Source organism: Lontra canadensis, unplaced genomic scaffold (assembly GCF_010015895.1).
Source record: "Lontra canadensis isolate GAN:19392208 unplaced genomic scaffold, GSC_riverotter_1.0 scaffold112, whole genome shotgun sequence".
NCBI classification, from domain to species: domain Eukaryota; kingdom Metazoa; phylum Chordata; class Mammalia; order Carnivora; family Mustelidae; genus Lontra; species Lontra canadensis.
Window position 1 is genome coordinate 1719900 of NW_022631106.1, and position 23145 is coordinate 1743044.

General features: G+C 36.2%; 1 protein-coding gene across 2 annotated transcripts in view; it reads left to right on the top strand.

Moving 5' to 3' along the window:
• The window catches only part of EIF5B (eukaryotic translation initiation factor 5B), an 85679-nt gene that overhangs the window by 929 nt on the left and 61605 nt on the right, over positions 1-23145 (top strand). The gene's annotated exons all lie outside the window — the stretch shown is intronic.

Sequence of the window (23145 nt, forward strand, 5' to 3'; positions counted from 1 at the left end):
TTTCCTTCTTCCGGCCCGTCTTCTGGCGATTTCTTTGCTTTTTAGCACCTCCCCCTAAGAAGGGAGGAGGAGGAGACAAAACCAACCAACCAGGGTCTCTCCTTTCTAACCTCTTAAAAGGCTTTTGGGGGGAGGGAGTGTAAGGGTGTATGTAGAGTTACGTACCCCGAAATTTTTGCACCATTTCTGTGTGTCCCATTCGATTGAAACCTTTTACTCTTCTCAAAGTTTACTCCCTGAGAGTGAACATCTGTTCGCCAAACTTAGTTCAAATACTAGGGGGAGAGTAAGGTAAATTGAAAGTTAAATAAAGGTAAATGTAAAATAAAGGTAAATTAAAAAAACAAGACAACAACAAAAGCCCCCAAACCAGCAACCTCTGATAGTTCATTTTGACTCAAAATGGGTATCAGGTTTTAATGTTAAAATGACTACTAATTATAATTCCTGGATTGTTTGCTCACCTGACACTCATCAGTGATGAGCGGAATTAAAAGACACCAGGGTGAGCCTTGTATTTCAGCTGCGGATCTAGTGGAAGAAGTTAACTGGTTTGCAGACTAGAACTTGTTAATCACCAGGTAAATGAGAGAAAATAAGCAGACTTCTGGGTGATTTAGTGGGACAAAAATTTCTCTGCTTTTGACAGGATGTTTTGACGCATAGGATACGTTTTTATTTAAACGGTTTACGGAAAGAGGAGTGTAATAAAGCTTCGTATACAGATTAGCCGTTTCAACCATGGCTATCCCATGACCATTCCTGTTCCATCCACCTGAGATATTTTAAAGCCACATCAGTCTTAATGTGGTAATCATTCAGGTGTATATGAAAGGTAAACACTTGAGAAAAGCAACTTCAGTTATCAAGCCTAAGGAATATTAAGAAGGGTATCTTAAATATTATTGAGTATCCACTCATTTTCCTAATTTCATTGTCTTATTTAAAAAAAAAATTTTTTTCTTGGTTTGGTTCAAGATTGCGGAAGTCATGTTCTTTAGTTTAAAAAAAAAATACATGTATATGTTCTTTTCCTTACATCTTTTGCTTTGTAAGCTCTTTCATAATGGAATAAAGCTATTCAGAGGGGAGATATTTATTCTTGTTTATTTATAGAAAAGAGTGTTTCTTACTGATTCATGAAGATTTTGGTGAGTGATGGAAAGTGTAAACACTGGAGCCTATTAAGTGATTGGTTTGGTAGTATAGAAAGAATGCTACTACTGTTTTTTTTTAACCTCATCAGACTAATTTGTGCTCTTATATTTTGGCTCATTTTGAAGCAAACGTGTTAGCAATGTAATCGAAAAATTTATTTTCTCATATGCCAATATCAAGTTTTGTTTATTTTCAAATGCTTCATGGACTCCTTTGCTTGAATACCTTTCAAATAACTAAGAAATTGCAGGGTTTTGCAGAAGTCCACCTTTGACTGGAACGGCTTGGCCTTTTTACTTTGGCATTCCTCGTAAGATATTTTGGAGGGAAGGAGGACAGGGAGGATATTTTGGGGGTGAGGAGGGTAGCAGGGAAGTTCCACTACTTGGAAATTAGTTTGCTTTGACTTTCTCTTTATTTAAATAAAGTTTTTTTCAAGCATATTTTGCATATTTTAAAAAGAAACAAAAACATACACTAGGAGGAAAGTCTAGAAAGAGCTGTATTTTAGGACTAATATTCTTGTTTGTGTAAAATGAGATACTTGTCTGGTTTTATTCTCTTGTATAAAGATCTCCACTTTTAAAGATTGTACATTCATCCCACCACCCCTTGCCTTGCAAGCTATGTTAAACTGAACATGTTTTCTGGCCAGGTAGAACGGGGTGAGAAATGAGCAGCTGCTAATTAGTTATCAAGATATAGGGAATTGAGTCGCTTTTCAGGTTGGAAAGAGCAAAAAATACTTGATCGTTTTAATCCTTACTTCCTTTTTTTAATCCTTATTTTAACTTCTCATCCACACAGTGTTCATTTAAAATTAGGTTTTATTTCATCTGAGTATCTAATTTTATTTGGGTAATATATGCTTTGTTCTATCAGTGACTTTTGTTTAAAAGCTGTTCTCAAATTTTGTTCCAGTTTGTGTAATTCTGGGAATGAGATTTTATAAGATATTCAGTAAGTTTTCCTGCCTTTTTTCAGTTGATTGGAGAAATTCTTGATGAAATAAGGGCTAGGGGGCGCCCTCGTGGCTCAGTGGGTTAAAGCCTCTGCTTTCCACTCGTGTCTGTCAAATAAATAAATAAAATCTTAAAAAAAAAAAAAAAAGAAAGAAGGGCTAGGATTCAATATCTGTAGATCATACAAAATATAAGGCCAGTATTTTCATGATTCTCACAGTCATCAGTTTACATAATGGGACCTTATGGGATTTTGTGTGTTCTAGTGATGTCCTTCTGTTGACACAATACGATTGATGTTCTCTTACTGATGAGTGTAAAGAAAAAAAAGATCTAGGTTATTTCATTTTTCACAGCCTCCAGTTCTTTATTCTGGTCCCTTTTTTGTTTGATCCCTTAAGTGTGGTAGTTCTATTTTTTAGATTATAAGGAAGTTAGTGTGTCACCTTAATAGGATTAATACTCCCCCACCCCCACCAAAAGGGAAAAAAAAAGGATACAGAGGGAAGAAAGAGAATTATTTTATCTATCTCACCAGCAGCTATCATGAGGTGGGGATGTCATTCAGGAACTGGAAGGTCTTTCAGGATTCCGTAGAGTTCTAGGATATGTACAGCATCAGGTAATTTTTTGCTGTGGTTCTTTATACCAGCAGTGAACCAGTATAGTGACTCCACTATTCCTTGTTTTAACTCAGATATTGTTCCTGTCATTACTGGCAAATTCCCTGGTCTTGAGAGTTCTAGCTATCTCTCAGACAGTTGCCTAACCGTTAGATGCTTTCCATAATGTCAGACATTCATCCTAGTCAGTCAGATATGATTAGGGTACCGGAGTCCCTCCCTATGATAGAAAACATGGTGATCTACTTGAGGAACCTGCCCAGAAGGAGCTCTGAGTATAGCGGGTAGTCCAGAGCTTTCCAGAGAGGGAGTGGATCAAGTGGCAAATGGTCTAGCTCAACAAAGGAATTTATTTCTAATTTGTATGTACTTGAATTAATTAAAAAAAAAAGACCTATCTGCATATATTAGATCAAAAAAGAAAAAAGATATATAATCCAAGAGTTCTGTTCTTTAGCTTGTTCCTGTACTAATACTTTAGGAAATTAATACATGGGAGGAAGAGAAGTCCTAGGTTGCCATAAATGAATAAGAAAGCAGATGATAAATTTTTGTTGTTAGCTTATAGTAACTTTAACCTTCTATAGTGGTGATCTCTGGGGAGCTGATGCAGTCATTTTTGATGTTGCTTGACCACTAATTGCACTTTATTCATCTAAGTTTCTTCAGTTCTTTCATTTGATCCATTAGGTGAGCAAAGCATTGTTTAACTGAAGCACCAAGTGTCAGCGGTTTGGTTAGAACAGCAGTTCTCAGACTTTGGTCCTACTACCCCTTTACCTTTTTGTGGGTTATATGGATACTTACTATGTTACAAATTAAAAGTTTTTAAAGTAATTATTAATTTAAGAATAAAAACTAGGGGCTCCTGAATGGTTCAGTTGGTAGAGCATCCAGCTCTTGATCTTGAGGTGGTAAGTTCAAACCCCATCTTGGGCAAAGAGTTTACTTAAATAAAATTAAAAAAAAAAAACAATAAACACATTAACTTAAATGACATCGTTAAGTAATCATTTACCAAAAAAAACAAGAAGACTGGTATTAGTAAACAGTTTTGCAAACTTCCTTACTGTCTGGCTTAGTAAGAAGAGAACTTGATTCTCATCTGTTTGTGCACTTAGTGTTGTAGCAATATCACACATCATGTGACCTCTGGGAAACTCCACTGTGCAGTTGTGAGAAAATCAGAATGAAAAAGTCTAATAGCCTCTTAGTATTATTTTGAAAATAGTTTTTGATCTCTTGAATTAGTTTAGACCCCCTGAACAGGTCTTGGGGACTACTTTGAGAACAGCTGATTTAGGGATTCCTAAACTAGATTTGGGCCTTTGTGAGATATTTTCCAAGCTCTTTGACTGTCACTAGTGTTTGTCAAACAGAGAATAGAAATGCTTGAGAAGTACTGAAGCACAGCTTAAGACATCTGTGGTTGTGTTCATGCTCTTGATATTTTACCCACTTAAGATTTTCTTTTTTAATGTAATAGGTGAATTTATCAAGTTCTTTTAAAAACCTTTGAGATTGGTTTTAATTGGGAGTCCCATTACATTTTTAGAATATTTAATACACTTGTCATCATTGCATCATCCCATTCAGGAAATTGCTTAATCACTTAAGTGCCAAGTGTTATTCTAGGTGATCAAATTATAGTGGTAAACAAATCACTAATAAAACATCCTTCTCTATTTGGTTAATTGTATATCAGTAAAATTTTATTTTTTTCATTTGTTTAGAATATTTCTTGTTTGGCTTATTCCTAGGCATCTTATAGTTTGGTTGCTGTTAATATAGTAATTTTTCTGTTTTTGCTTAATAAGAAAACTTTTAAGATGGTTATCTTTTGTCTAACTAACTTAGTGAACTCTTATTAGGATAGATGTGAAAAGGGTGACAACTGAATTGTGATTAGGTTATTAGTTTGTGATAGTAGGTAAATAGTAAAGGGCGGGCAGGGAGAAAATTAAAGATGTAGCAGCATTCAAATATTTTAGTTAGTGACACTGAAATGACTCCTTTTTCTTACCCTTTCTAATTTATGCCCTGTGACAAATATGAACTGTTGAGAAATTATAGTCCAAAATATACAGGTATTTTGAACCCTTATTAAACAGTATTGAAGTAATCACAGTAACACAGCTTGTCCTAACAGTATTTATATGATTTTAATGAAAATACTTCATGTAGGGACACCTGGGTGGCTCCGTCGGTTAAGCATCTGCCTTCAGCTCAGGTCATGATCCCAGGGTCCTGGAATCAAGTTCTGCATCAGGCTCCCTGCTCAGTGGGGAGCCTGCTTCTCCCTCTCCCTCTGCCTCCCATTCCCCCTGCTTGGGCTCACTCACTCTCTCACTCTGTCTCTGACAAATAAATAAAATATTTTAAAAATACTTCATGTAGAACCAATAACCATGTTGTAATTAATTTGAGAATCTGGAATGAAGGGGGAAAGTATAGAGATTTAAGAACTACTATATAATAATACAGAAGAGGAAAGTGGGATTTAATATAATAATGTGCTTGAGGTTTAGAACCTCTCAGCTATTAAGCCAAATCCAACTCTAGAACCTATGGCTTTTCACTGTAGGGTACTAGTTGATTTAAGAAATGTCGATATTCCAAAATAACAGGCTTTCCAAAGAAAAATTAATATCTGCTCTTTACTGGTGAAAGAACTATTAAAGATTAAGAACTCAAAAAAGGAGGGAGAATAGAAAAATGACAGCCACTGTCAGTAGGTCAGTCAGTGCCAAAATTTCTTTAAAGAATTTCTTTCTCCCTTAACTAGTTTAATTATGTAACTTATTGTCTGTATATTTAAAGTGAAAGCAATGACAATTTAATGTTTCAGACCTTCCCATCAGACATGGTCTATAAAATTTCAGATATGTTCTTTCAGAGGAATTTCTATTTTTTCACCAGGTAGCAGTTATTTTTTCAGAATAATTGGTTTTCAGTCCTCCTTTTGGTGATAGACATATACCTTCCATTGTAATATAAAAGACTTGTTTGGCTTTTCTGAAACTTCATTCAAGCTGTAAACTTTGGATAGCGATCCCTGAAAATACAGTTAAGTACAGTTTTAACTCAAATTTATGTTATTGGGTTTCAGGTACTGAACTTTGATGAAGCTAAGAAGTATGACTGATGATATTGTAGTTGGCATTTCTTCTAAGTCTAGAATAATGTTCTAAAATTCTATAACATGAATATAGTACATTTTATTTACCCATTCATCAGTTGATGGACATCGGGGTTCTACTTTTTGGCTGTTACGGATCATACTGCTATACAAATACATGTCCAAGTTTTTATGTGGACATATGTTTTCAGTTCCTGGGGTTTATACTTGGGAGTGAAATTGTTGGATCATAGGGTAACTCTGTGTTTGACTTCTTCAGAAACTTCCAGGCAGTTGAACTTTTTTTCAGGAACTGCCAAAGCTGCTGCTCCATTTTACATTCCAATCAACAGTGTATTAGAATTCCAATTTCTCCACATCTTCATCAACACTTATCTGACTTTTTTAATTACAGCCATTCTAATGGGTGTGAAGTGGTGTCTTCCTGGGATTTTAGTTTGCATTCCATGATGGCCTAAGGTGTTGAGTATGTCCCCGTGTGCTTATTGGACATTTGTATATCTTGTTTGGAGAACTGTCGGTTCAGATCCTTTGCCTATTTTTAAATTGACTTCTTTATTCTTGAGGAATGAGTCCTTTATATATTTTAGATACAGATTCTTTATCAGATATGATTGCAAATATTTTGTCCCATTCTCTGGGTTATTTTCTCCCTTAGGAGGTTGTTCATTCGTTTCCTTCTTTCCTTCCTTTCTTTCTAGATTTTAAGTTATCTCTACAGCCAAAGTGGGGCTCAGACTCAAAACCCTGAGATCAAGAGTTGCATACTCTACTGACTGAGCCAGCCAGGTGCTCCTGTCCTTTCACTTTCTTGATGGTGTCCTTTGTAGCACAAAAGTTTCTAATTTTGATAAAGTACGATTTATTTTTTCTTTGGTTGCATGTGCTTTTAGCCTCAGATCAAAGAAACTATCACCAAATCCAAAGTCATAAAGGTGACTTAATATTAAATATTAATATTTGTGTACTGGTACTTTTCTTTCTAGTAGCTTTATAGTTTTAGCTCTTACAGTTTGACGTTTGAGCTATTTGAGTTACTTTTTGTTTGTGAGGTAGGGATCCAGCTTCATTTTTGCATATAGATAGCCAGTCATCCCAGCACCATTTGTTAAAAAGGCTTTTCTTCTTAATTCCTTGTCAAAATTGATTGACCATATGTGTAGGCGTTTGTTTCTGGACTTACAATATTCCATAGATTTTGTGTCTTTATTGCAGTACCACACTGTCTTGATTGCTGTAGTTTTGTAGTAAGTTCACAAATTGGAAAGTGATTTTTCTAACTTTTTGAGATAGTTTTGGCTATTCTGTGTCTCTTATATTTCCATACAGATGTTAGGAATCACTTTCTAATTCCTGCAACAAAAAAGGCAGCAAGATTTTGATTGGGGTTGCATTTCATTTATAGGTCAATTTTGGGAGTATTGAGAATATTACGCCTTTTGGTCATGAATGTAGGATATCTTTCCACTTACTAGGTGTTCAGTTTCAGTGATTTTTTTTTTAAATGGTTTTTAGAGTTCAGTGTTTGCAGTTTTTAAAAAAAATGTTTCCTGGGCGCCTGGGTGGTTCAGACAGTTAAGCGTCTGCCTTCGGGTCAGGTCATGATCCCAGGGTCCTGGGATCAAGTCCCACATTGGGCTCCCTGTTCAGCAGGGAGTCTACTTCTCCCTCTCTCTCTGCCTGCTGCTCTGCCTACCTGTGCTCTCTCTCTGTCAAATAAATAAATAAAATCTTTAAAAAAATTATTCCTAAGCATTTAATTCTTTTTTACATTATTGCAAATGGAATTACTTTAAGTTCATTTTCAGATTGTCATTACTAGTGCATTGTTTAAATATAATTTATGTAGTACACCCTCATTTATTAGCTCTAGTGGTCTTGTGTGTGTGTGTATTCTGTGGACACGATCATGTCATCTTCAAGGTCAGATAATTTCTACCTTTTCTTGTCTGAATGTCTTTTGCTTCTTTGTCTTGCTGAAAGCTCTGGCTGGGTTGTGCAGTACAATGTTGACTGGAAGTAGGGAGAGTAAACATTCATTCTTGTCTTGTTTCTGATCCTAAGGGGGGAAAGCTTTCAGTATTTACCCATTAGGTATGATGTTAACTATGTTTTTGTTTTGCCTGGATGCCTTTTTCCAGGTTGAGGAATTTCTATTCTATTCCAAGCCTATAGAGTGTTTTTACCACAAAAAAAGTGTTGGATTTTGTTGTATGCTGTTTCTTCATCTAATGAGATGATCATATTGTTTTGTATTTTTTTCTGTTTACATGTGTTTTATTTTCAATCAGCCGAGCTATCCTAGGATAGCTCCCACTTGGTCATGATATATAATTCTTATAAAGTTTTCGGATTTTGTTTCCCAATGTTTTGTTGAGCGTTCCATTTTTTCCCTTTTAACCTTTCTTTGTAGCTGTTTTAAGGTCCATCTTTTGGTAAACAGTATAACACTGAATTTTTACAATAGGATTTGATACCCTATCATTAAGGGTTTAAAGTCACTTATATTGCTTGTATTAATTATATATTTGACCTTACCTCAGCCATCTGTTTTGTTTTCATTTGTACCAATTCTGCCATCCTTTTTTTCTATTTTCTTCCTTTTATCCTGGGTTAGAATTTATACAGCCTGTTCTTTTTTTTAAGTGGTTAGATTTGAAATTTTACTTTGCATATAGAAAGTCAGTATTTAATGCTCCATAAAACAGTACTAGGACATGCACCTGTCCAATATTTTCATTTTATTTTATAATCCTTCACTCCAGACCTTTTACTTAAAGCTAGATACTACTTAAATGCCAGAGCTGAACCTAGAAAAAAAAATAGGCACATACTCAGTGGATTTTCAGTTTTCAAGAATTTAATTTGCTCTGAAGTCAAAATAATGAAAAGTGATTTCCTCTTTTAGGTGTATTAATACCTAAAAGAGTCTCAAAGAAATGAAATGTTGGGAAGGCATTACCTTTCCAGACTCCAGAAATTATGAGACAAAGTAGTAGGTTCCTGATTCATTCCAAAGTTTACTTTCTGTTTATGAAAGTTTGTAATTTTTTTTAGTATAAAAATTTCCAGCACACAAAATTTGAAGAAATAGTAAAATGAACTCCCACATACTCATCACCTAGATCTAATCATTGCTAGTATTTTGTACCTATTTTTGTTATATGTACTTTATTTTATAAATACCTTGACATTTTCTCCCTAAACATTTTTTAATACAACCACAGTATCCTTATCCCACCTAGTACAATTAACACAAATTCTCTAATATTTTTTTAAATGTCTCAAAGTCTTTTTAAAATTTTTTTTTATTTATTTGAGAGAGAATGAGAGAGAGCATGAGAGGAGAGAGGTCAGTGGGAGAAGCAGACTCCCTGCTGAGCAGGGAGCCCGATGCGGGACTCGATCCCGGGACTCCAGGATCATGACCCGAGCTGAAGGCAGTCGCTTAACCAACTGAGCCACCCATGCGCCCCCAAATTCTCTAATATTTAGTATTCAGTCCATATGTAAAATTTCTAGCTGCATAATGGCTTTTCACAGTGTGTTCAAACCAGGGTGCAGACAAGGTTTACACTGCATTTCATTGTGGTATAGCTTATAAATTTTTGAAATGCACACTTTCATTATAGGTAATCTGGCTAATACTATTTTTTCTATGTAAATTTTTTCTCCATGCTTTCATTCTGAACATATTTAGAATTATCAAAATTTTATCTCAGCCTCTTGGTAATATGAAGGGGAAATTATTAGACTTATAAGTGGTAGGTGCATTCTTTGCTGTTTGGTTTAAGGACAAAATTGTTTTTCAGGCCTATAAACTTACTACTACTGAATGATGAATGAAGTGTTATATTAGCTTGCTCTTATTGATATGTAATCAGTTTTGTGAAGTTTGAGGTGAAATTCACATAACATAAAACTACTTTAGATATGTAATTCTGTGGCATTTAATACATTCATAGTATTGTGCAGTCTCTTCTATATAGTTCTAAAACACTTCATCTCCTTCAAAGGAGATCCTGTACCCATTAACAGTCACTCCTCATTTCCCCATTCTCTGAGTCCCTGGCAACCGCTAATCCATTTTATGTCTTTCAGTTGATCTGTTCTGGTTATTTCATATAATGGAATCACACCATGTATGACACTCCCCCCTTTTGTTGTTGTTGTTGTTGTTGTTGTTGTTAAGATGCATTTGAGAGAAGAGAGCATGCCTGTGCGTGCAAAATGGAGGAAGGGCAGAGGGAGAGTGAGAGAATCCCAAGCAGACTCCCTGATGAGCATGAAGCCCCGCATGGGGCCCAATCTCATGACCCTAAGATCATGACCTGAGCTGAAACCAAGAGTCCAGTTTTAATTGACTGAACCACCCAGGAGCCCCCATGTGTAACCTTTTATGTCTGCATTCTTTGACTTAGTGTAATGTTTTGGAGGTTCTTCCATGTTGTCGACCATATCAGCACTTCATTTTGTTTTTATAGCTAAATAATATTCCATTGTGTGTATGTATGCCACATAATGTTCATCCATTTATCCAATGGTGGGCATTTTGATTGTTTCTGCCTTTTGGCTACTGTGGAAAGCGCTGCTATGAATGTGTACAGATATTTGAATCCCTGTTTTCAGTTCTCTTGAGTATATACCTAAGCATGGAATTGATTGGTGGGTAATATGGCACTTCTATGTTTAACTTTTTCAGGAACCACCAGACTCTTTTTGAGTGCAGTTGACTCACATTATTACATTAGTTTCAGGTGTACAGTGTAGTGATTGGAGAAGTTAATGCATAATGCTATGTTTACCGTAGGCAGAGCTACCATCTACCACCATACATTGCTATTACAATATTATTGACTGTATTCCTTATGCTGTGTTTTTTATTCCTTTGACTTATTCCATAACTCAAAGCCTGTATCTCCCACTCCTCTTCACCTATTATGCCCATCCCTCTACCCCCTTCCCTCTGGCAGCCATCATTTTGGTCTCTGTATTTATGGAGGTCTGTTCTGCTTTTTATTTATTTACTCATGTTTTGTTTTGTTTTCTTTTTAGATTCCACATGAGTTTAATCATACAGTATTTGTCTTTTTTCACTTACCATATTGCCCTCTAGGTCCATCCATGTTGTCACAAATGGCAGGATCTCATCCTTTTTTATGACTGTATAATGTTTCATTGTGTGTGTATACACACACACACACACACACACCACATCTTCCTTATCCATTCATCTATTAGTGGACACTTGGATTACTTCCATATCTTGGCTATTAGAATGTTGCAGTAAATAATGAGGTGCATATATCTTTTCGAATTGGTGTTTTCATTTTCTTTGAATAAATAGCCAGTAGTGAAATTACAGGATCATACTGTATTTCTATTTTTAATTTTTTGAGGACCCTCCATTAATTGCACCAGTTTACTTTCTGGGGCGCCTGGGTGGCTCAATCAGTTAAACATATGCCTTTGGCTGCGGTTGTGGTCCTGGGAACCTGCTTCTTCCTCTTCCATTCCCCCTACTTGTGCTGCTCTTGTGAAATAATTAAAATCTTTAATTTAAAAAAGAAAGTGGTCCAGTTTCATTCTTTTATATATAGTAGCTACGTTTCCCAGGACCATTTATTGAATAGACTGTCTTTTCCCCATTGTAAAGTCTTCCCTCCTTTGTCATAGATTAATTGCCCATGTAAGTGTTGGTTTATTTCTGGGCTCTCTGTTCTGTTCCATTGATCTGTAAGTCTGTTTTTGTGGGTGTATTGTACTGTTTTGATTATGTAGCTTTGTAGCATATCATGAAATCAGGGATTGTGATAACTACAGCTCCCTCCTACCTCTCCCCTACCCCCCACAAGCTTGCTTTGGCTCTTTGGGGTTTTTTGTGTTTCCATGTAAATTTTAGTATTACTTGTTTTAGTTTTGTAAAAAATGTTATCACCAAACATTTTACAGTGGCTGCAACATTTTACATTTTCACCAGCAATGTAAAAGGGTTCTAATCTCTTTATATCTCTGCCGGTGCTTTTGTTGTTGTTATTTTTAATAGTTATCCTAGTTGTTATGAAGTGGTGTCCCATTGTAATTTTGATTTGCATTTCCCTGGTTACTAATGATGAACTTCTTTTTTTTATGTATTCACTAGCAATGTGTGTGCCTTGTTTGGACAAATTCTATGTTAGTCCTTTACTCATTTTTAAGTTGTATTTTTAAGGTTGAGTTTTAAGACTTCTGTGTATATTCTGGATACTTCTCAGATACATGATTTGTAAATATCTTCCTCCATTATGTGGATTGTTATCCATTGTGTTGGTAGTGTTCTTTTTACCAAAAAAATTTTTAATTTTGATGAAGTCTTTTTTTTTTTTTTTTTTGTCATTGATGTTGCTTGTATTTTTGCTGTCATAGTTAAGAGTCTATTGCCAAGTCCAAGGTCATGATGACTCACCTGTATTTTTTTTTCTTAAGAGTTCAATTGTTTTAGCTCTGAAATTTAGGTCTTTAACCCATTTTGTCAGTTTTTGTATTTGAGATGAGTTAGGGGTTCAGTTTCTTTTATATGTGAATATCTGGTACTGGTACCATTTGTTGAAGAGACTTGCTTTCACTGTTGATTGGTCTAGGCACTTCTGTCAAGTCTACTGACCATGATGAATGGATTTATTTCTGGGATTTTTATTTCTTTGGTCTGGTTGAGCCTTATGCTGGTACCACCACATTTTGATTACAACAGTGTAAATTTTTTTAAATGAAGAATTTCAACCCCAGAAAAGTAGAATAGTTTATGAACCCACATATGTCCATCACTCAGCTTTAAATATTACAGATGGATGACCTTGTTTCATCTATATTCTCCCTACTCCTTTCTTTCCTCCTCATATTTTTTAAAAAGATTTTATTTTAGAGAGTGTGTGTGCATGCTCCCCAGTAGGAGGAGAGGCAGAGAGAGAGGGACAAGCAGACTCTGCTGAGTGTGGGGCTCAATTCCACAATCCTGAGATCATGACCTGAGCCAAAATCAAGAGGTGACGCTTAACCAACCAAACCACCTTCACCCCTTTCCTCATCGTTTTGAAACAACCTTAGACATTTGCAAATATTTCAGAAGGTTACCTAATCAGTTTTAAGAAAGATTTTATATCTTAACATTTTAAATAGTGGTGCATTTCTTTTCACTTGACAAATTCTCATACAGTAGAGTCTTTGTTCAGGTAAATGAAGTGTCATTACACTTTTCTCTTAGCAGGATTTTTTAACTGAATTTGTTTCAGAAAATTCAACTTGGAAGTTCAGTGATCAAAATAAATTCAGTAATTGTTATAGTGGTAGCATGGTTTTTCTTAAGCTGCTGTGATGAACCTGCCTTCAGTATTGTATGAAAGTTGTAGTTGCTATTCCAGAATAGAGCTTTTTCTTGATTTAATAGTATTAAGAATATGTTACGTTTCTTGGTCGTCATTCATTGTAGAAGGTAGGAAAGTAAATTGGGCATACAAAAAGGAGTTTTTTAAAAAGAATCTTACATTTTAATACAGCAAATAGTCCTATGTACAGATAATAAAGTGAGGAGATGCAGAGAGAATGTGGAATTTAGTTTAACTAGGGGAGTGCCACCCTTCAGATTGCAAATTTGCCTCTCCAAATTATTATGTATGTGTCTTTCAGATTCCTTTCTAATTAAAACTGCCCTCAGAGCAGGCCAAAATGGAAGGAACAGGAGCATGTTGTATGTTTTGTCTCAAGTACCAGGATGAATGACAAAAAAATATCCAAGATACTCATTTGCTTCTCAATTGCTGAATAATTCTGCAGACAGGTGCAGCCTGACCATTCTACTGATAGTGTTGTTCAGCAAGTTGGTTATTGAGAAGTACCCTCTCCTAAGCGTAGTTCCCTGCATAAAATTTTTAATATCTATTTGGTTGTGCCAGGTACTACACAGAGTATATTAGATGGAAGTAATACTTTTACCAGTGATTAAAGGACCAGACTTGTACAGAAAACAAAGACTACAAGTTCACTTTATTTATTTATTTGAGAGAGAGAGCAAGCGAGCGTGTGGGGACAAGCAGGGGGCAGCAACAGAGGAGAAGCAGGCTCCTTGCTGAGCAGATGCAGGGCTCAATCCCAAGACACCAGGATCATGACCTGAGCTGAAGGCAGATGCTTTAACCCACTAAGCCACTCAGGTGCCCCTAGAAGTTCAGTTTGAGTAAGTGCTAAATGTGCTCAATTTGAGCAGTTGTTTTAGACCATAAACTGTGTCCTTTCTTAAGGTACTGATTCAGAATGTTGGCCTAAATTATCAGTAGCATCTATATATATCTATAGGCATAATACTGGGTATAAACTTATATTTCTTATGCAAGTATAAGACCCAAAATACTTGTATCAAATAGTAAGAACTGTAATATTCTTAAAAGTTCAGGTTTGTGGGGCACCAGGAACTGTAGCATCATTTCTGCCATAGTCTGTTGATCATTCACACAGCCCCATGTTAAAGTGAAGGTGACAGATCCCCATCTCTCAGTGTCTGAGAAATTTTGAGCCAGATTGTAAAACATCCACAGCGGGTAGAGAGACACTGAACAAGAGCGGTTGGTAGAAAGTCTTAGGAAACTTGAAGATTTTGAACTGTGGAATAGTTTGGCCAGAGTTGCATTTTCTATGTTCTTGTCTAACTTTCCATTAGACTTCTCAGTGGAAAATGCCTGTCATTATTAAATTTGCCAATTTTGGAATTGAGATTTGCACATAAGGGCAATATTCCTTTTACATTTTTTTCAGTGAACTTCTTTTGGGTAATGTTTTGTGTCTTAAAGAATCTCTATTATAGTGACCTCAAATTGTTTTATTTTTATATTTGATATTTATTCCAAAAAGCCAAATACCTGAGTATATGCTTGCACACACAGTTAATAAAATAAAAATATTTTATTTATTTTAGAAAAAGGGAGAGAGATGGAGTGAGCACGAGCAAGAGGGGCAGAGAGAGAAGGAGATAGATTCTCAGGCAGATTCTGTGCTGAGTGCAGAGCCTGGTGCCAGGCTCCTTCTCAGAACCCTGAGATCGTGATCCTAAGATCATGACCTGAACCAAAGCAAGAGTCAGATGCTTAATCGACTAAGCTATCCAGGCTCCCCAAGAAATACCATGTTTTTAAAAGATTACATTATAGTAATATTTTGGTTATACATTATATCATGTTAATAGAAATTAAGGTATTAGAGAATATTATAGATTTGTTCTTAATTTTTTACAAAAATGGGTAAATGATTTATATGAAGTTTACATGCTTTTAACCATACCTGTTTAAACTTATGAATGTACTCTAACTTCTCAACTGTTCTTACAGCATTATTAGAAATTAAAATTAATACTTTCTGAGATGCAGTTGGCATAAAATTCACAAGTTTCCAGGATGCAGTTGATAAGTTTTGATAAACGGATACAGTTGGTGCATCTTTCACCACAGTAAGGATATAGAATATTTCCATTAGCCCAAAAAGTTCCTTTATGACCATTTATAGGCAGTGTTTTTTCCCTTCAACTGGCTTTTGGCCAGAAATCACTGTAGTTTTTTGTTTTTGTTTTCTTCTCTTTCTCACTGTAGTTTTTTCCTTTTTCCAGAAATTCATAAAAGTAGAATCAGAGTATGTAGCCTTTATTGGCTGGCTGAGTTTCATTTAATAGAATACTTCTGAGATTATCCATGGATAGGTAATGATTGGTTTTATAAATTATCCGGTAGATGGATATTTGGGTTATTTCTAGCTGCTTGTGATTATGAATAAAGCTGCTATGAACATTTGAGTACAAGTCTTTGTGTGGACATTTGTTTTCATTTCTCTTAGGTAAATACCTAGGAGTGGGATTGCTGGGTCATATGGTAAGTGTGTATGTTCAACTTTAAGAAACTGCCAAACTGTCTTCCAAAGTGGCTGTGCCATTTTTACATTCCCTCTAGGGATGTGTTCCAATTGCTCCACATCCTCTCTCAACACTTAGTATTTTCAGTCTTTTTTTAGTCATGTTGGTGTCTGTGTAGTGGCATCTCATTGTTTGACCATCTTATTACGTCTTAATTTGCCATTTTTGAATCTCATTTGGTTAAGTGTTCAAATAATTCGTCCATTTAAAAAATTACATTAATATTGGATTGTAGGATTTTTTAAAAATATAGATAAATCCTTCATCAGATATATGCATTGCAAAAATTTTTTCCTCACTCTGGCTTGCCTTTTTATTTGACACAGTTATTTCAAATGAAACTTTTAAGATAATTGTAGATTCACATGCAGTTGTAAAAAATATCACAGAGAGGTCTTTATACCTTTTACCAGTTTCCCCACTATGGTAACATCTTCTAAAACTGTACAGTACCACAACTTGGATATTGACATTGATATAGTTCACTGACCATATTCAGGTTGCTCAGTTTCATTTGCATTTATATTTAGTGCTTTATAGTATTATCACCTGTGTGGATTTGTGTGTTCACTACCATAGGCAAAATACAGAATATCACTGCAGGGATCCCTCATGTTGTTCACGTATATGAATAACCATATTCATCTCCTTGTGACCTCCCCTTCCTTACCCATCCCTGACCCCTGGTAACCTTGAATCTGTTAAACATTTGTAAAATTTTTTCTTCTGAAAATGTTGTATAAATGGAATTATGTATGTATGTAACTTTTGAGGATTGGCTTTTCTTCAGTCAGCCTAATTCTCTTGGGATTAATCGAAGTTGTTGCATGTATTGATAGTTCTTTACGTTTTATTGCTTAATAGCATTCCACGGAATGCGGATGAATAGTTTAACCTTTCACCCATTAAAGGACATGTAGGTTGTTTTCGTTTTTTTGCTATCGCAAATGAAGCCACCACAAACATTCGTGTAGAACTTTCTGCATGAGATAAATTTTCATTGCTCAGGGATAAATGTGCAAGAGTGCAGTTGCGGGGTCATATGGTAAGTATGTTTTAGTTTTTTAAGAACATGGTAGACTGTTTTTCAGAGTAGCTGTGTACTAGTTTACATTTCTAGCAGCAATGTATGAGTGATCCAGATCCCATACATCCTCACCAACATAGGTTATTATCACTGTTTTTTTGTCAGGAGAGTATTCTCATTGGTGAGTAGTGATTTCTATTGTGATTTCAGTTTGCATTTCCCAAATGTCTAATGACGTGGAGCATCCTTTATTTGCTATATGTAAATGCTCTTCAGTGAAATGTCGTTTCATGTATTTGTCTGTTTGCTAATTTACATTATTGGGATTTTTACTGTTGAGTTTTTGGAGTTATCTGTATATTTTAGACACCAGTCCTTTTTCAGAATGTGGCTCACAAATATTTTCTCCCTCTCTCTGGCTTGTTTTCTCATTCTCTTCAGATGGTCTTTTGCATAATCAAAGTTTTTGATTTTGATGAAGTCCAATTTATTTTGGATTGTACGTTTTTAATTTCAGGAAGTCTTAACTGCTTAGTACTAGATCCCCAAGGTTTTTTGTTTTTGTGGTTTTTTTGTTTTGGGTTTTTTCCCCCTAAAAGTTATATGTTTTACATTTAGGTCTGTCATGTATCTTGAGTTCTTTTTTTTTTTTTTTTTTTAAGATTTTATTTATTTATTTGACAGAGAGATCACAAGTAGGCAGAGAGGCAGGCAGAGATAAAGGAAGGGAAGCAGGCTCCCTGCTGAGCAGAGAGCCCGATGTGGGACTCGATCCCAGGGCCCTGGGATCATGACCTGAGCCGAAGGCAGAGGCTTAACCCACTGAGCCACCCAGGCGCCCTTGAGTTCATTTTTGTATAAGTAGTGAATTTGGAGGGGTTTTTTTTTTGTTTTTTGGGGGGTTTTTTTGTATGAATAGATGTCCATTTGCTCAAGCATCATTTGTTGAAAAGGCTGTCATTCCTCTCTTCAATTGCTTGTTGCACCTTTTTCAGAAATCAGTTGTCCATACTGATTTCTGAAAAAGGTGCAACAGTATAGACTTAGGCCATACCTCTCTGGGGGCTAATTTGAGATTTCCTCCTCATTTCTGTTGGTATTTGTGTTTGTCTGCCAGAAGCACAGTCTTGGTTATTCTAGTGACATACTCAGTCTCAAAATCGGCTTCAGTTTTTAATTTTAGTCATTTCCTAAAATGTCTTAGCTGTTTTAGGTTTGTTTGTTTGTTTGCTTGTTTTGGTTTTCTGTATGAATTTTAGAGTAGTCTTGTGTATATTGGCTATGTCCCAAAAATCTTGCTGGAATTTTGATTGGAATTGCATAAACTTGAATGTCATTCAATGACATACTCTGTTAAATCTCCTAGTTCATGAATATGGTATATCTCACCATTTTAATAGGGTTTTGTTGAATTTCTTTGACAGCATTTTGTAATTTTCAGCATACAAATTCTATACATGTTAGATTTATAGCAAAGTGTTTTCTTTGAAGTGTTTGTAAATGATTGTCATTTTTCCTTGTACTCCTTATCTTTGAGAAGACTTCAGCATATCACTGATAGTGACCTTGATCATTTGGCTGTATTTGTCAAACTTTTACATTGTAAAATTACCTGTTTTTTTCCCTTTTTCCATACTATACTCTTCAAAAGCAAATCACTGTGTGTTGCTTACACGTTAGTGGGAAATTCTCTATTTCCTTGATGATGGCATATCTGCGTAACTTATTTAGAACTCTTCTGTGTGAGAGACTTGTCTCATCCCCACTTATTCATTTATCTCTAACAGTATGGACTTGGGGATAATATTTTATACTTTGACTTATAATCTAATACTGTATTGTTACTTTAATTAAGAAATTAATTTGTTCCTCTTCTTGGCCATTGAGTGCACTTTCACTTTCTATATTCCTTTGATTATACACTCATTGTTTTGGGTAGGGGTGGGAGGGGTAGGTAGGAAGGACGAAACAAATGATGCTTGAGCAAATGGACATCTATTCATACAAAAAAAAAAAAAACCCTCCAAACTCACTGCTTATACAAAAATAAACTCAAGATACATGACAGACCTAAATGTAAAACATACAACTTTTAAGGGGGGGACCCCAAAACAAAAGAAAACACAAAAACAAAAAAACCTTTGGGATCTAGTATTACTCTCTTTTTTTGAGGTGAGTTTTTCCATTTTTTCATTCTGTCCAGAGTAGAACAGATGAATGAGAGAACAAAATACTAAAATGGCACACTTTTTGGTAATACAAGATGCTCCAGGCTTACCCCAAGCCTAGAGTCCACTATTTTGCATCCTTACCAGCAATTGCTATTGCCAGTTTCTTGGATTTTAGTTATTCTGATAGGTGTGAAGTTCTTTCTCCTTATTTTAATTTGGGACAGTCCAAGATGGCAGAGGAATGGGAAACCTTAGCTTTGTCTGGTCCCAGGAATTCAGCTAGATAGCTATCAATCATTCTGAACACCTGTGAACTCAGCCAGCGATCTAAGAAAGAATAGTTGCAGCCCTACAAATAGAAAAGCAACTGCCTTTTGCATGGTAGGAGGTGCAGAGAAGTGAATCCAAGGCCATATATTAGAAGATAAACCGGTGGGGGGTGGGTGGGAGGGAGCCTACATAAGGCAGCATGGGAGTGATATAGCCGTGGAGCACAAAGTCAGAACTTTTAGAAGTCCGCTCTGGTGAGGGATGTCCCTGTCTAAAAGGTGCCCAGGTGGCGACACGAGGGCGGAATCCTAGGTGGGACAATGTGGTCTCAGGATCCCTGGGGGCTCAGGAAGACCAGGGGTACCTGAGTGTGGCAGGGTTCCCATTGGAGCATGGAAGCTGGCGGCAATCAGGAAGCCCAGGAGTGGCCTCTCAGCTCCAGGTTGCCATGAAATATGGTCCCCGTTGGCTAATCAGTCTTTGAGCAGGGGCCCAGTAAGAGGCAGAACTGCAATGAGACACATGCCCCTCCCATTCAGGGGTGGTGCAGGTGTATACCACAGGGGTCTGCAGAGTTTGGAGACTTGAAACGGGGTCAGGTGTCTGAGATAAACATGATTGGTCACAGGTTTGGTGAACACAGAGTGCTCACAGAGTCCAGGAGACATGACTGCTTTTCCCTGAGGGCACACTGACAAGTGGGGCCCAGAGCTTTAAGCTCTGGGCCTGAAGATTAGGAGGCCACCATTTTCATTCTCATCCTCTAAAACTGCACTTTCTAGAAAGCCTTTAGGGAACAAAAGCCTCTTGGAACAATCTGGAGCTGTTTGCTTAGCCTGGCCCCCTGGCAAGGGTGGTGGCAATTTTGCCCTGTGCAAAGACACCTGAGAATCAATGCAATAGGCCCCTCCCCCAGAAGATCAGCAAGAACATCCAGTTAAGATGAAGTTTATGAATCATGGAGAACTGCAAAACTCCAGAAAATAATACATAGAATTCATGTTTTTTTTCCCCTCATGATTCTTCACTCTTTCAATTTTAATTTTTTTCACTTTCCTTTTTCAACCAATTTCTTATTTTATCAGTTCTTTTTTTTAAATCTTAATTTTCATTTTTACAATTACATTCTATCCTTTCATTGTATTTAATTTTATTTTTGTATATGTATATGTTTTTCTTGCTTTATAATTTTGTGATGCAATATCTTCTAACAGACCAAAATGCACCCAGAATCTAGTGTATGGCTCTGTTCTCACCTGTCTGATCATATTCTTTTTCATTTTTTTTTGGTTAGTCTTATTTAACTTTCACCCTTAACCATAACATTGTCTTTTCAATGTATTTAATTTTACTTTTGTATGTGTACGTTTTTCTTTCTTTACAATTTTGAGATGTAGTTTCTTCTAACCTACCAAATACACTCAGGATATAGTATATTGCTTCATTCACCTGTCTGCTTATAGTCCTCCCCTTTTTTTTTTTTTTGTCTTTTGATTTTCATTTTTATAGTTACATTCTATCCTTTCATAGCATTTAACTTTATTTTTGTACTTGTATGAGTTTTTCTTTCTTTACACTTTTGGGGTCTAGTTTTTTAACAAACAGACTAAAATACATAGAGGATTGAGAGTACTGCTCTGTTCAGTTCACTGGTCTGATTATGTTCTTTTTCTTTTCTTTGTTAAAAAATTTTTTTTGTTTGGTTCTCCTCTGATTTGTTTAGTCTATATATCTCTGGGGTTGTTACCATTTTAGTATTTTGTTCTCTCATTCATCTGTTCTGCTCTGGACAGAATGACAAGATGGAAAAATTCACCTCAAAAGAAGAGAACAGGAGGGATGCCTGGGTGGCTCAGTCATTTAGGTGTCTGCCTTCAGTTCAGGTCATGGTCCCAGGGTCCTGGGATTGAGTGCCACATCGAGCTCCTTGCTCTGCGGGGAGCCTGCTTCTCCCTCTACTTCAGCTCCCTCTTCTTGTGCTCTTTCTCTCTCTCAAATAAATAAAAGCTTGGAGAAAAAAAAAAAAGAATAAGAGGCAGTACCGACTGCCAGGGACTTAATTAGTATGGATATAAGTAAGATATCTGAACTAGAGTTCAGAATAACAATTTTAAAGATACTCGCTGGGCTTGAAAAAAGCATAGAAGACACTAGAAAATCCCTTTCTGGGGAAATAAAAGAACTAAAAACTAATCAAGTTGAAATAAAAAGCTACTAATGAGATGCAGTTAAAAATGGAGGCTCAAACTGCTAGGATAGTTGAGTCAGAAGAGAGAATTAGAGAATTGGTGATCTAGAAGACAAAATGATGGAGAACAAAGAAGCTGAGAAAAAGAGAGTAGAAACAACTAGTGGATCACGAGGGGAGAATTTGAGAGAGAAGTGACACCATAAAGCCAAACAATATTAGAATAATCGGGATCCAAAAGAAGGGGGTGCAAAAGCTATATTGGAGCAAATTATAGTGGAGAACTTCCCTAATCTGCGGAAGGAAATAGGCTTTCAAGTCCAGGAGTCACAGAGAATCCCCCTCAAAAATCAATAAAAATAGGTCAACACCTCAACATGTGATAGTGAAGCTTGCAAATCTCAGAGACAGAAAGTCCTGAAAGCAGCTCAGGACAAGAGGTCTGTAACCTCCAATAGTAGAAACATAAGATTGGCTGCAGACCTATCCACAGAGACCTGATAGGCCGGAAGGGACTGGCATGATATATTCAGCACACTAAGCAAGAAAAATATGCAGCCAAGAATACTGTATCCAGCTAGGATGTCATTCAAAGCAGAAGAGATAAAAAGCTTCCAGGACAAGTGGAAACTAAAAGAATTTGTGATCACTAAACCAGCCCTGCAAGAAATATTAAAAGGGATGCTGTAAGCAAAGAGAGCCCAAAAGTAACATAGAGAGGAACAGAGACAATATACAGAAAGGGTGACTTTACAGGTAATAACAGTGGCATTGAATTTATATCTTTCAATAGTTACTCAATGTAAGTGGACTAAATGTTCCAATGAAAAGACACAGGGTATCAGATTTGATTCAAGAGCAAGTCCCATTGATACTGCTGTCTGTAGTAGACTCATTTTAGACCCAGAGACACCTCCAGATTTAAAGTGAGGGAATGGAAAACCATTTATCATGCTAATGGACATCAAAAGAAAGCTGCGGTGGCAATCCTTGTATCAGACAAATTAGATTTTAAACCAAAGACTATAATAAGAGGTGAGGAAAGACCTGTATCATAATTAGAGGGTGTATCCAACTAGAAGACCTAATAATTGTAAAAGTTTATGCCCTTAACATGGGAGCAGCCAATTAGATAAAATAGTTACTAACAAAGTTAAACACATTGATAACACAATAATATTAGGGGACTTTAACACCCCACTCACTGCAGTGGACAGATGTTCTAGGGAGAAGATCAACAAGAAAACAAGGGCTTTGAATGACACACTGGACCAGATGGACTTAACGGATAAATTCAGAACATAACATCCTAAAGAAACAAAATGCACGTTCTTTTCAAGTGCACATGGAACATTCTTCAGAATGGATCACATCCTGGGTCCAAATCAGGCCTTAGTCGGTACCAAAAGATTGGGATCATTCCCTACCTATTTTCAGACTACAGTGCTTTAAAACTCGAGCTCAATCACAGGAGGAAAGTTGGAAAGAACTTAAATACATGGAGGCTAAAGAGCATACATGCTACTAAAAGTGAATGGGTCAACCTGGAAATTAAAGAATAAAAAACTTATGGAAACAAAAAAAATGAAAACACAACTGTTCAAAACCTTTGGGATGAAGCAAAGGTGACTGCTTTCCTAAGAAGGAAGTATGTAGCAATAAAAGCTTTTCTGAAGAAA